We start from the raw sequence: 14,130 nt of genomic DNA, 5'->3' as shown, positions 1-14,130 counted from the left end.
CCCTTTTACCTCAGACACTTCAATCAGCCCTCTCAGAAAAGCACTTAAACTTTCAAGTGACAAAATAAAATTTAGTATCTGTTCCCAGAAGCCATAAAGGAACAGATTGAAAAATTTGTGTAAAAATTTGAACTTCTGTTTGGCAAAAGACAAGACAGACTGTGAAAGTGTAATTGCAGAACATATGATAAAATGGCTAATTGCCTTAATTTGCAAAATAACCCTCATGCAAATGAATGAGAGAAAGTAAAACAACTCAGAAGAATATAGGCAAGTTATAAGAACAGACAGTTCACAGGAAAAGTATAAATGGTTTATAAAATTATGGAAACATATTCATCTCATTCATATTTAAAAACATGGAGATCAAAACATCAATAATCTTTCAACTTTTAGATTGGAGAAAAAGAAAAGCTTCATAATATCCAGAGCTGGCAAAATTATGGGGAAGTAAGTACTTTTAGATGTTTTTTGATGGGGCTTTATTTTGTTGCAACTTATGGGAAAGCAGTTTGGTGATATCTATCAAATATTTAATTGTATGTATATTTTGACTGTGTGGATTGAGAAATTTCACTACTTGGGGTTTACATTGTGAATATGCTTGCTAAAATTTCCCCGAAATTTATGTGCAAAATGTTTGCAAGATATTGTTTAATAGCAATTTGAAGAGTGAACTTGTTTAATAGCAAACAACTTAAAAAGCAAATTTAAATATCTATTAGTAGGACACTTAAGTTGAAGGATATCAATATAGTATCGCTGTTAATAAAGGAGATAGGTTTGTAGGTGCTTAAAAGGATGTGTCCAAAATAGATTCTGAAGCAAAGAGAAAAAGGTAGAGAATAATGTGATAGAAATTAAAAAAAAAAAATGTGCTAGTAAGTGATCCAGTATTTTTCTACAAAATGTGCAATACACACATTCACATTAGCAGCAGATGCCATGAAGAGAAAAACTATGGAGGAAGGAAGATTTTATTTTTCATTTCAAACCTCCCTGTTCTCTTTGAGGTTTTCCCTTTGTTTTGAGGGAACTTTGTTGTTTTTTAAAAAAACTTTTTATTTTATGTTGGAGTATAGTTGATTGACAAGGTTGTGATGGTTTGAGATGTACACCAAAGTGATTCAGTTATGCATATACATGTATCTATTCTTTTTCAAATTCTTTTCCCATTTAGCTTGTTACATAATACTGTGCTATACAATAGGTCCTTGTTGGTTATCCACTTTATTTATTTTTATTATTAATTAATTTTATTTTATTTTTAAAATATAAATAATTTGTTTCTGCATGAGGGCTTTCTTGAGGTGCTCAGACTTCTCGTTGTGGTGGCTTCTCTTGTTGCAAATCACAGACTCCAGGGTGCTTGGGCTTCCGTAGTTGCAACTCACGGGCTCAGTAGTTGTGATGCGTGGGCCATTTGTGATCCTCCTGGACCAGGGATTGAACACGTGTTTCCTGCATTGGAAGGTGGATTCTTAACTGCTGGACCACCAGGGAAGTCCCTTGGCTTTGATTTTGTAGGTCTTTTTTTCCTTCTCTTCCTCTTTTGTTCTCTTCTCTTGTGGTTTGATGACCATCTTTAATGTCGTGTTTGGGTTGCTTTCTCTTTTGTGTGTGTGTCTATTGTAGTTTTGAGGTTTGCTGTTCCCATGAGGTTTTGATATAGCAGTCTATATGTGTGCAAGGTTATTTTAAGTTGCTAGTCTCATCCGTGCCTAGTGGCAATCCTTTAGCATTTGTTGAAAAGCTGGCTTGGTGGTGCTGAATTCTATTAGCTTTTGCTTGTCTGTAAAGCTTTTGATTTCTCAAAAAAATCTGAATGAGAGCCTTGCTGGGTAGAGTATTCTTGGTTGTAGGTTCTTTCCCTTTATCGCTTTAAACATATCATGCCACTCTGTTCTGGCCTGCAGAGTTTCCACTGAGAAATCAGCTGATAACCTTATGGAAGTCTCCTTGAATGTTCTTTGTCATTTTCCCCTTGTTGCTTTTAGTTTTTGTCAGTTTGATTACTACATGTCTCAGTGTGCTCTTCCTTGGGTTTATCCTACCTGGGACTCTCCGTGCTTCCTGGACTTGGGTGACCATTTCCTTTTCTACGATAGAGAAACTTTCAGCTATTATCTCTTCAAATAACTGCTCAGGTCCTTTCTCTCTCTCTCTTCTCCTCCTGGGACCCCTATAATGAGAATGTTGGTGAGTTTAATGTTGTCCCATAGGTCTTTGCCTCTTTCCCCTTACAGAAAACCATCCAGTTCAATGTATGTGCTTTCTTTCAGTTGTACGTGTTCTTGTAAGATGTTATTGTCTGTTGGGTATGGTATATTTATTTATATAAGTGATATGTGCTCTAAGTCTCATTATTTCCTTCCTGTTTTTACTTGGCGTGATGCATATTGCTCTGGTATGTGTAATTGTTGCTTCTAACTGTAGTACAGTACTCCTTCTTATTTTCCAATTGGGTCACCTCTAGCTCCTTACCACCACAAACAGTGGAATAAACCTTCTTAGTGATGTCATCCTGTGAATTTAAGTGGAATTTTTTTTGAAACATATATCCAGAAGTGGGGCTTGCTGGCCACGAAATGCAATGACATATAACTAAGAACTGTCTGATTGTTCTCTAGCCTTTTTGCACCAGTTCACACGCCCACCAACTGTATAAGAGGTCCTACTATCCCCACATCCCTGCCAATACTTGGTTGCCAATACTTGGTATTCTCAGCTTTATTATTTTTGCCAGCTTAGTAAAGTAATATCTTATTATTTTAAAAACTTTGCATTATTCTGATAAGTAGTAAGTGTGAGCTTCTCTTCACATGCTTGCCAGCTTTTTTTATTTCTCCTTCTGTAAATCATCTTTTCATTTCCTTTGCCCATTTATCTTTCGGGGTTCCTGTTTTTTAATCTTTTAAGAGTTCCTTGTATATGTTAGATATTCATTTAAAAAAATAAGTTTTAGATAGAACAAATAATGTTTAGTTTGTCATCTGTTTGTCAACTTTGATCATGATGTGCTTCAGTGAATACAATTTCTTAATTTGATGCAATTAACTTAATTAGCTTTGGCCTTATGATTTCTTCTTGTACTTTTCTTTAGAAGTCCTTCCTTGCCTCGTATGTCAGAAAGACATTAATCCACAATATTTACCATTAGCTTATAACCTTTTGCCTTGAGGTCTTTAATTTTTTGGAGCTCTCTGTACACGTTAGAAAGTAGGGAATTCAGTTTTATTTTTCTCCCTGTAGTGAATCAGTCTTTCCAGCATCTTCTTTTAAACAACATGTCCTTCCTTTGTCATTAAATTGTGATGCAATATTTACTGTATATCTAATTCTCATCTGTGGGTGTAAATTGTTTCTCAGTTCTTTGCTCCATTGTCCATTTTTTATTCTTATGCCCGTATCATACAGTATTTAATTTTTTTATCATGAGATATAACACAAAGACAAATAAGGCATAAATCTACCACTTAATGATTTTAAATGAACACCCAGCTAATTATTACTCAGGTTAAGAAATGGACCACTGCCAATAACCCAGAAGCTGCTGCGTGTTGCGTGTCAGTCATGATGTCTTTCCACTATTCTTAAAGTAACTACCAATCCCAAAGTAACTACCATCCTAACACTTAATCATTCCCCTTCTTTAAAAACTACTTTATTCCATCCCACTGGCTTTCAAAGTCAGATTCCCTGGGTTTGAATCTGACTGTATCTTTGCTGGATCTCCAGGTTGGGAAGCCTGACGTGGGGCTCAGAACCTTCACGCCACTGGGAGAACTTCTTTGGTATTATTGTTCTCGCTTGTGGGTCACTTATCTGGTGGATATGGGATTTCATTTTATCGTGATTGTGCCCTTCCTACCGTTTTGTTGCAGCTTCTCCTTTTTCTTTGAATGTGGGGTGTCTTTCTTTGGTGGGTTCCCGCATCCTCCTGTCGATGGTCGTTCAGCAGCGAGTTGTGATTACGGTGCTCTTGCAGGAGAAAATGAGCACCTGTCCTTCTACTCCACCATCTTTGGTGCAGCCACTGTGGAGAACAGTATGGAGACTTCTTAAAAAACTAGAAATAGAGCTACTGTATGAGCCTGCAATCCCACTCCCAAGCGTATATCCAGAGAAAAACATAATCTGAAAGGATACATGCGCCCAAATGTTCATCGCAATGTTCACTGCATTGTTTGTAATAGCCAAGACGGGGAAGCAACCAAAATGTTCATTGACAAGGAATGGATATAGAAGATGTGTGACATACCTACAATGGAATATTATTCAGCCATTAAAAAGAATGAAATAATGCTATTTGCAGCAATAAGGATGGACCTAGAGACTGTCATACTGAATAAAGTAAGTCAAAGGAGAAATATCATTATGACATCCCTTATACGTGGAATCTGCAAAGAAATGAAACAAATGAACTTACTTAAAAGCAGAAAGATACTCATAGTCTTAGAGAACAAATTCATGGTTGCTGGGAGGAAGGATGGGAGGAAGGGATACTTGGGGAATTTGTGATGAACATGTACATAACTGCTATATTTAAAATGGATAACCAATAAGGACCTACTGTATAGCATATGAAACTCTTCTCAATGTTACGTGGCAACCTAAATGGCAGACGAGTTTGGGGGAGAATGGATATATGTATTATGTATGGCTGAGTCCCTTTGCTGTTCACCTGAAACCATCACAACATTGTTAAGCAACTATACCTTAATACAAAATAAAAAGTAAAAAAATACTTTATTCAGCAAACATGGCGCTGCGCGCGGTGCGGAGCGTGCGGGCCGCGGTCGGCAGCCTGCGCACCATCTCTGCACCCAGCGCGCCCTGCTCGCCCCGGCCCTGGGAAGTGCGAGTGGATGCCGTCTGGGCGCTGCGCACCGGCCCTGCTCTGTTGTCAGTGTGGAAATTCACAGAAAAACACGAATGGGTAACAACAGAAAATGGTGTTGGAACAGTGGGAATCAGCAATTTTGCACGGGAAGCTTTGGGAGATGTTGTTTACTGTAGTCTGCCTGAAGTTGGGACAAAGTTGAACAAACAAGAGGAATTTGGTACTTTGGAAAGTGTGAAAGCTGCTAGTGAACTCTATTCTCCTTTATCAGGAGAAGTAACTGAAATTAATAAGGCTCTAGCAGAAAATCCAGGACTTGTCAACAAGTCTTGTTATGAAGATGTTTGGCTGATCAAGATGACATTCAGTAACCCTTCAGAACTAGATGAACTAATGAGTGAAGAAGCATATGAGAAATACATAAAATCTATTGAGGAGTGAAAATGGAACCCCTAAATTAACTACTTTGAAACAACTTAAAAAAATACTTTATTCAGCATGTATCTATAAACCCTATACTTAAGTTTTTCCTGTTTCTGAATTTACATTAATAGGATAGTACAGTATACATTATTTGATGTCTGGTTTATTTCATTCAGCACTACTTGTGAGAGTCATCCATGCTGTGTATAGCAGTAATTTATTGCTTTTAGTTTCTACATAGCTTTTTGTAGTAGTTTAAAGGAATACCCACAATTTTTCGCTACTCCCTGTACCCGTGCCTTTTGCAATGTGAGTTTAAACCTCCTTTCATGAAAAGATGGAGTCTATTTTCCCTTCCCTTGAATCTGGGTTGGCACTGTGACTTATTTTGGCCAATAGAATGAGTGAAAGTGTTACTGGCTCATACTGCCCACTGCTCCACAGGCCAATCAGTCAAGAGATGAGGTGTTTGGGCAAAGAATAGTAACTTTCTTTGGAAAGCCAGAGACCGAGAAGATGATGGACTAGTGTCCTAAAGAACCATGTTGCCCGGACTCTCTTTTATAGAACAAAGAAGGGAGGTGAAGAGGTAAAGAAAAAAGGGGATGGGTTGTTGCAAACATTTCCAGACGGGATGTGTTAATTTTCTCTTTCCTGCAGCCATTCACAGGTGATCCTGGTCAGAATGTTTCCTGCAAGCTTAAACGAAGGTGTTTTAGCTTAAACACTCAGGCATGGGAGGCAGGGTTCTCAGAGAGGGGGCACTAAGTATAAGTTAATCGCTAAAAGGGATGTTGTCTATAGTTTCCCTATACACAGAAGCTATGGGCAGCATCCTTTTAGTGATTAACTTGTAGCAAAAGCAGTAGAATACAAAGGTTAAAGTAAAAGAGACAGATCCAACGTGAAGTCAGATTTGTTCTTTCCTCATACAAAAGTGACCATGTGCTAGTTCTGAGCTCTGGTCTCCAGAGTCCTTGTGTGTTTCTGATCTATGTATTAGGACCTCTGCCTCCATGTTTGCAAGCCTGGGCTGGCCAACTAGAGCATCATATTGAAGGACCACAGCTGAGATAGCCTGGTTATCTGAGCTGAGGCCTCAAAGATGTGACCAAGAATCTGTTGACCTATTGTGGTCCCCTGGAGGACCTAGAAGACACTAGTTATACAAATGCAGTGAGGAATATGCTAGTGACAGTTGAGTGTTTCTACCAAGGACCCTGAAAGGATTTCACCAAACCTTTGTCACACTTCCCACTCCTTTACTCCTACTTCCTAGAATTACATACCAAATAAACTATCCAGGGACTTCCTTGGTGGTTCAGTGGTTAAGAATCTGCCTGCCAAGGCCAATGCAGGGGACATGGGTTTGATCCCTGGTCCGGGAAGATCTCACATGACATGGGGCACCTAAGCCTATGCGCCACAACTACTAAAGCCTGCATGCCTTAGAGCCTGCGCTCTGCAACAAGAGAAGCCACCAAAGTGAGAAGCCCATACACTGCAACGAAGACCCAGCATAGCCTGAATAAATAAACGATTGGTACCAAGCTCTTTATCTCGGGGCCTTCTTTCAAGGGAACTTGAAAGATAACTTGGATTCAGGAGTGACCTAGCAAGTAGAGCTTCAGGTTGGGATTCTAGAATAACCACTGATATCCAGGGACTGCTTGATGGTGACATGGGAGTGAAGTGGATCCCCAAAGTTGACCTTGAGGCAAGGATTTGTGTAAAAATGGTTTGTTAGGAAGCGTTCCCATGAAAGGAACACACCAGGGGAGATAGAAAGTAGGATCACCGCAACGTGGAGGCCAAACAGGAGTGCCTTTTCAAGTTATATCCCACAGAGGGCAACTTCGTTGGCTCAGTGCTGTAGGGGACTTGACATTAGCATTTGAAGGACAGGAGTGCCTTTTCAAGTTATATCCCACAGAGGGCAACTTCAATGGCTCAGTGCTGTAGGGGACTTGACATTAGCATTTGAAGGTAACCTCAGGTGAAGGGTAGAGACTAGCAAGATACCTGCTCACTTGGAAATCAAGACGCTCCTCTCTCCTTCTCTGAAGTACTCAAATTGAGAACAGCCCCACTGAACGTCCAGCTGTAACTGGGTCCAAAGATGCTTCTCTGCAGGATGCCAAGAGAACTTGAGAATCTTCTCAAAATCCTCTGACTCATCTGAATTAAGTGATGCTTGCTGGTGATGCTTGAATGGTTTTCAGAATACTTAAAGATTTAGTAGCTTCAAGAACAGTTTTATCCTACAAATAAAGTGTGAGCTAGGAGCTCAGAAAAAAAATGTGTGGACTGAATTAAGATTCTGATAATGCTCATGTGCTTCTAGTTATAGTTGAATCAATATCTTCCTGGTGGGATGAGTGATGCTAGTAAGTGTTATTTATCTGATGATCAAAGGTGCTTAGAGAAGGAACTAGAGACATTTAGCAGAGAACAGAGCAGACCAAAGTGTGATGGGGATGGATGACAGAGCTGTGTTATCGTTTGAGGAGGTGTCATGGGGAAAAGAGAATTGACTTGATCAGTGGTGGTTCTCGGATTGCTATAAGACCAATGGGGAAGAGCTATGGGGAGACATTTTTCAGCTCAGTTTAAGAAAGTATTTTCAAATGCCCAGAGTAGCCCATAGATAAAATATACTGCCATAAGAAATAATGAATTCTTTAACATTAGAGTTATTCAGACACAGGATGAAAGATCATTTTGCAAGGGTATTGTGGAGGGAATTCAAACATCAAGTAGGGATTAAAGTTAGATAATATTCCCAATCCTGAAATATGATGATTCTTGTCCTTGATGAAAATAAAGGTAAACTTGCTGGAAAACCAAGAGAACTCTCAACAGCCAGGATCAGAGCACAAGTCAGATGAATAAATGCTTAGTGATGGGATGAAACTAATCACTGCTTCTAAACCAAGTCATCAGAAGAAAATGAACTACTATAATTGTAATGAGCCTTATTTATGACAGTTTTGCTGAAATCAAATAATCTGTGCTTCAGTTGAATTTAAGTGCAGTGACAATTTACTTAATGAGTCTTCTGGGAAGAAATTGTTCTTAGAATCAAGTGGCAAAAGTAGAAAGGAAATCATTTACAATGCTGAGATGTTCTTTTTAAAGCTTAACAGGATACTGTATAGTGTACCAACCCCCCCAACATCTGTGTGCAGTTGTGTAGGCCAGAGACATCTCTAGATGTTTTCCATATCTTGAGTTCCAATGAAGATAAAACAGAGATTTAGAAAATTTGAGAAGTCAAAAAAGGATATACTACTGTAATCTACATGGCCACACATGGTGCCTATTTAGAGAGCTAAGCCCTAGCTCTGAGTTCACTCTGCACATGTATCTGCAGGAATCTCTTGGATAAATATTTTTTGGAGAAATGCCTGGGTCATGAAGTAGGTATATATTTAACTTTCCAAGATTGGGGAACAATATCACACTCTTGATTACTATAGTTTTGAAATTAAGTAACATTTGTTCTCCAATGTTGTTCTTTTTCAAAGTTGTTTTGTTAATTCTCAGTCATTTGCATTTCCATATGAATTTTAGAATCAGTTTGTCAATTCCCAGAAAAAGCCAGCTGGGATTTTGATTGAGATTGTATTGAATTTATAAATTAATTTGGAGAGAATTACATCTAACAATATTGAGTCTTCCAATCAATGAACAAGGTGTATCTCTCATTTTATTTATGTCTTTTAAATTTTTTCGACGACGTTTCAGTTTGTAGTTATCAATGGGCAGATCTTTCACATCTTTTGTGGAGACACTAAATTGCTGACTGTAACTGTGGGTTTGTCTACTTCTCATATTTCTACCAGTTTTTGCTTCATGTATTTGGAAGCACTGTTATTAAATGCATAAACATTTAGGGTTGTTAAGAGTTTATATGAATTGACACTTTTATTGTCATGAAATGACGTTCTTTATTCCTGGTAATATGCTTTACTTTGAAATCTGCTTTGATATCAATATAGCTCAAACTTTCTTTTGATTTGCTAGCATGGTGTATCTTTCTTCTCCCCATTTTCTTAGAACTTCTCTGTGTTTTTATATCTAGAATGCATTTCCTGTAGGCAGCAGACAGTTGTGTATTGCTTTTTTAAAAAAAAAAAATCCAATCTAATTGATCTTCAACTCTTAATTGGAATATTTAGACCATTTACATCTGAATTTGGACTATAGGTAAAATAATACTGGAATGAATATTTCAAATATTCAAATGCAGTTTGAATATCAGATCAGATCAGATCAGTTGCTCAGTCGTGTCCGACTCTTTGCAACCCCATGAATCGCAGCATGCCAGGCCTCCCTGTCCATCACCAATTCCTGGAGTTCACTGAGACTCACGTCCATCGAGTCAGTGATGCCATCCAGCCACCTCATCCTCTCTCGTCCCCTTCTCCTCTTGCCCCCAGTCCCTCCCAGCATCAGAATCTTTTCCAATGAGTCAACTCTTCACATGAGGTGGCCAAAGTACTGGAGTTTCAGCTTTAGCATCATTCCTTCCAAAGAAATCCCAGGGCTGATCTCCCTCAGAATGGACTGGTTGGATCTCCTTGCAGTCCAAGGGACTCTCAAGAGTCTTCTCCAACACCACAGTTCAAAAGCATCAATTCTTCAGCGCTCAGCCTTCTTCACAGTCCAACTCTCACATCCATACATGACCACAGGAAAAACCATAGCCTTAACTAGACAAACCTTTGTTGGCAAAGTAATGTCTCTGCTTTTGAATATGCTATCTAGGTTGGTCATAACTTTCCTTCCAATTGAAATTCCAGTTTGAATATAAATTGTGCATTTGGGCAATGATATTGGGTAGATGTTAACATATTCTTCAAAATCATAGACAATTTGTCATCTGTCTCAGCTAAGGAATATTTAACTTGGACCAAATTTTCCTGTTGTCTTTCTCCTGCAGATTGCTCAAGAGAAAGTGACATATCTTTATATTTTAACCCTCCTATTTCTAGACTTAATGGGGTGCACTTCTGTTTTCATTTTTTATTGTAACATCAAGAAAAAGAACTTCCTTGTGCATTGAAGTTTCTCAAGTTTGTAGATGAGTTTTATGGATTGCACTTAATTTGTCTGCTTTCTGGTGATAGAGAGAGTGGTTCTTCCTGTAACTCCAACTTGCTGCTGCTGCTGCTGGTAAGTCGCTTCAGTCCTGTCCGACTCTGTGCGACCCCATAGACGGCAGCCCACCAGGCTCCCCTGTCCCTGGGATTCTCCAGGCAAGAACACTGGAGTGGGTTGCCATTTCCTTCTCCAATGCATGAAAGTGAAAAGTGAAAGGGAAGTCGCTCAATCATGTCCGACTCTTCGCGACCCCGTGGACTGCAGCCTACCAGGCTCCTCCGTCCATGGGATTTTTCAGGCAAGAGTACTGGAGTGGGGTGCCATCGCCTTCTCCATAACTCCAACTTAGGTATCTTCAATTCAGACTGCAGGCATGAGTAGCTTTAAGAAGTTTTCCTCTGGAGAGCTGATTTCATCTCTGGTGTATAAGTTTATGTCAACTTCAACTGCCCAAGTGGCACTTCTCTGAATTGAGTGCATTGTCTTATCTTTATCTTTAGACTAACACCAAGAAGTGCGGGAAATGGTGGGAGGAGGGTGGAGTCAAATTGGAAGTGAGGTGGTGTGTGGTAGAGAAAAGTCATAAAGAACACTGTGCACAGATTTGTGGAGCAACTTAATATGTCTCTGGGTCATCTAACTTAGAGCTTATTGAGCTTCTTGGATGTTCATGCTCATATCTTTTGTCAAATTTGGAAAAATTTTTAATCATTATTTAAAAAAATATTCTCTCTCTTCCTTTCTCTCTCATCTTCTTCTAAGATCCCCCTGGTCCATAAGTTGGACCACTTGATGTTGACCCACAGGCTCTGTCCACTTTTCTTCAATTTTTCTTCTGTTCCTCAGACTTGATAATTTCCATTGTCCTATCTTCAAGCTCACTGAGTCTTACTTCTGCCTGCTCAAATCTGCCTTTGAATCTCTCCAGTGAATTTTTCAGGTTATTGTTATTTTCAGCTCAAGAATTATTTTTTAAAGTTTTCTATCTCTTGATATTTTTATTTCACTCACCAATTGTTTTCCTGACTTTCTTCGCATTTTCCTTTAGTTCTTTGAGCATCTTTAAGACAGTTATTTTAAGGTCTTTGTCTAGTATATCTGCCATCTTGGCTTTTCCAAGGTCAGTTTCTGCTGATTTTTTTCCCTTTGAATGGCTCATACTTTATTGTTTCTTTGTATGCCTTTTTTTTTTTTTTTTTGGTAGCTGAATACTGAATATTTGAATGTAATAATGTGGAAACTCTGAAAGTCAGATTCTCCCCTTTCCGCAAGGATTGCTAGTTTATTTTTTTAATTGTAAGTTGTCTCTGTGCTGAGGATCAGCCTGAGATGTAAACTTAAAGGTCTTCTTAGGTCTTTTCTGAGCCTTTGGCTTGCACAGTTGCTTTCTAAATTTCCTTATAGATACAGTTGTTTTTGAATGTCCTAGTCTTTGATGTCTGGCTCCCAAAACAAGGGAAAAAAAGCAAAAAACGAAGTGTGTGGGGGAGAGTGTCAGCCTTTTATTTATAAAAACCATGTATTTATATGCTTATATAAATATATGCTTATATGTGTTATATATATATATATATATATGCCGTGTGTTTTACATATATATATATATATATATATATATATATGTTGTGCTAAATAGCTTGTAGGATCTCATTTCCCCAAGCAGGGACTGAACCCAGGCTATGGCAGTAAAAGCTCAGAATCCTAACCAATAGGCCACCAGAGAATTCCTGGTGGAGAGCACTCCCTCACCTTTTAAATTCTCCCAGAAACCTGTTCAGTCAGAAAGGGAGAGGTTTGCGGTAATGGGAGGAGGTGCAATCACAATGACTGTTTGCCTCTTGGTCTGCGCTTCTGTGATCGGAAGCAGCAATCAGATCACTGGTCCCTGATATTTGGAGGATAGCGTCCTTTTTGCTCACATTGGCTCCTGGAAGCTGTAGGCAAGCTCCTCTAGGAACAAATGCACAGCTACCTACCTACCAGGTGGTTAGGGTAGGAGATTGGTAATTGCTTCTGTGCTAAGAACTGAAATTGACTGAATTAACTGCAATTACTATCCAAGTCTTCCCCTGGAAGTTGCAAGCCTTCCATAAACTCCAGAGTTCCAAAATAGTTACATCAGACAGATTCTGCTGGTGCAGTTGTTATTTAGGTGGGCAGACAGATTCCTGGTCCTTCCTATTCTGCCATCTTCCAGATTCCTCACTGTTTATACAGTTTTATAGGCTGCGGATACCTCTAGGAAATTTCTGTGAATCCAAGAACAAAATCAGAAAATAGAGATTCAGAAAAGATGTGAAGACATCATTGTTGACCTTCAGAGCTTCTGGCATCTCATTCTCTGTCCCTGCTGTGTATCACCTCTCTAGGGTTACCTCCTCCTTAGCTTTTAAGTACTCGGTACCATCTTGTTCATTATCTCCTTCCCTAATAACCTTAGAAAGGGTTTGATGTTAGTCATTTACATAAATTCTTACTTTTCTTTGCTTCTTTTCAAACTTGATGATCTCTCTTCAACTTTAAGCAACAACTGTCCTGATATCTAACTCTTCAAACAATCAAAAGTAATCTGATTCCAACTATACGTGCTTTATTATAAATAATAATTGACTTACTATTCTTTAGGGTAAAGATTTTCAGCCACGGTGCTGCTTCAATGAGACTTTTGCATTTTTAGCCTTTTGTTTATAAATGTGAGATGAAAGGTTTTGTCCCCAGTTTAGTTTGGATTCCATCAAAAGCAGATCCTCAGACTAAAATTTGGGTGTAGGTAGTTTCCTCAGGAAACAAATCAGAGGAGAATAGTAAGAGAAGGAGGAATGAGACAGGGAAGGGAGAAGAGCCAGGAAAGTGTGTGTTTAAGAGCAAGTTACTCCTTTTTCTGAAGATTCTTTTTTTTTTTTTTAAATTTTAAATGTATTTATCACCGACTCGATGGACGTGAGTTTGAGTGAACTCTGGGAGATGGTGATGGACAGGGAGGCCTGGCATGCTGCGATTCATGGGGTCTCAAAGAGTCGGACACGACTGAGCAACTGATCTGATCTGATCTGATCTGGTTTTTTAATTGAAGGATAATTGTTTTACAGAATTTTGTTGGTTTCTGCCAAACATCAGCATGAATCAGCCATAGGTATACATATGTCCCCTCCCTCTTTGAACCTCCCTCTCATCTCCCTCCCCATCCCACCCCTCTAGGTTGTTAGGGAGCCGGTGAGTTCCCTGAGTTATACAACAAATTCCCATGGCTATCTATTTTACATATGGTAATGTAAGTTTCCATGTTACTCTCTCCATCCATCCCACCCTCTCCTTCCTCCCCCCAACCCCTGTGTCCATAAGTCTGTTCTCTATGTCTGTGTCTCCATGGAAAAGCAAATTACTCTTAAGCTGTGGGCTAGTGCCCACTGCTGGGCACACTCTGAGACACATTCCAGAACACATTCCAGCAGTGTCCCACCAAGTGACAAGCAGCTGGGGTAATGATCTTCCAACTCACATCCCTTATTAAGGTGGGCAGCTCTGCAGACACTAACTGCTTTCTTGTGCAGAGTCACACTACTGTGACCAGAGAAAGCCCTTAGGGAGGGAGACACAGGTGTTTGAGTTTGAAGTGTTCAGTATGTATGGGAGTTGTCCATTGAAGATGCTTGCGAGTTCAGTGTGGGCCGAGGGGATGTGGGTGGGATACCCATAAGGTCTGCTGTCCCTGACTTTCAGGTACTAAATATCTAAATTCATTGTATGAAAGATCATAG

General features: G+C 39.3%; 1 long non-coding RNA gene and 1 pseudogene across 2 annotated transcripts in view; both read left to right on the top strand.

Annotated features, from left to right (window-relative positions):
• LOC147365154 (uncharacterized) overlaps nt 1-14,130 on the top strand; it is a 108,574-nt gene that overhangs the window by 48,717 nt on the left and 45,727 nt on the right. The window lies entirely within an intron of this gene.
• Nucleotides 4,763-5,328, top strand: LOC147365155 (glycine cleavage system H protein, mitochondrial pseudogene; annotated as a pseudogene).

The sequence above is a fragment of the Bos grunniens genome, chromosome 10 (assembly GCF_055505025.1).
Source record: "Bos grunniens cultivar Pamir isolate PY7600 chromosome 10, Bosgru_T2T1.0, whole genome shotgun sequence".
In the NCBI taxonomy this organism is placed as follows: Eukaryota; Metazoa; Chordata; class Mammalia; order Artiodactyla; family Bovidae; genus Bos; species Bos grunniens.
This window is presented reverse-complemented; position numbering and strand designations above follow the sequence as displayed.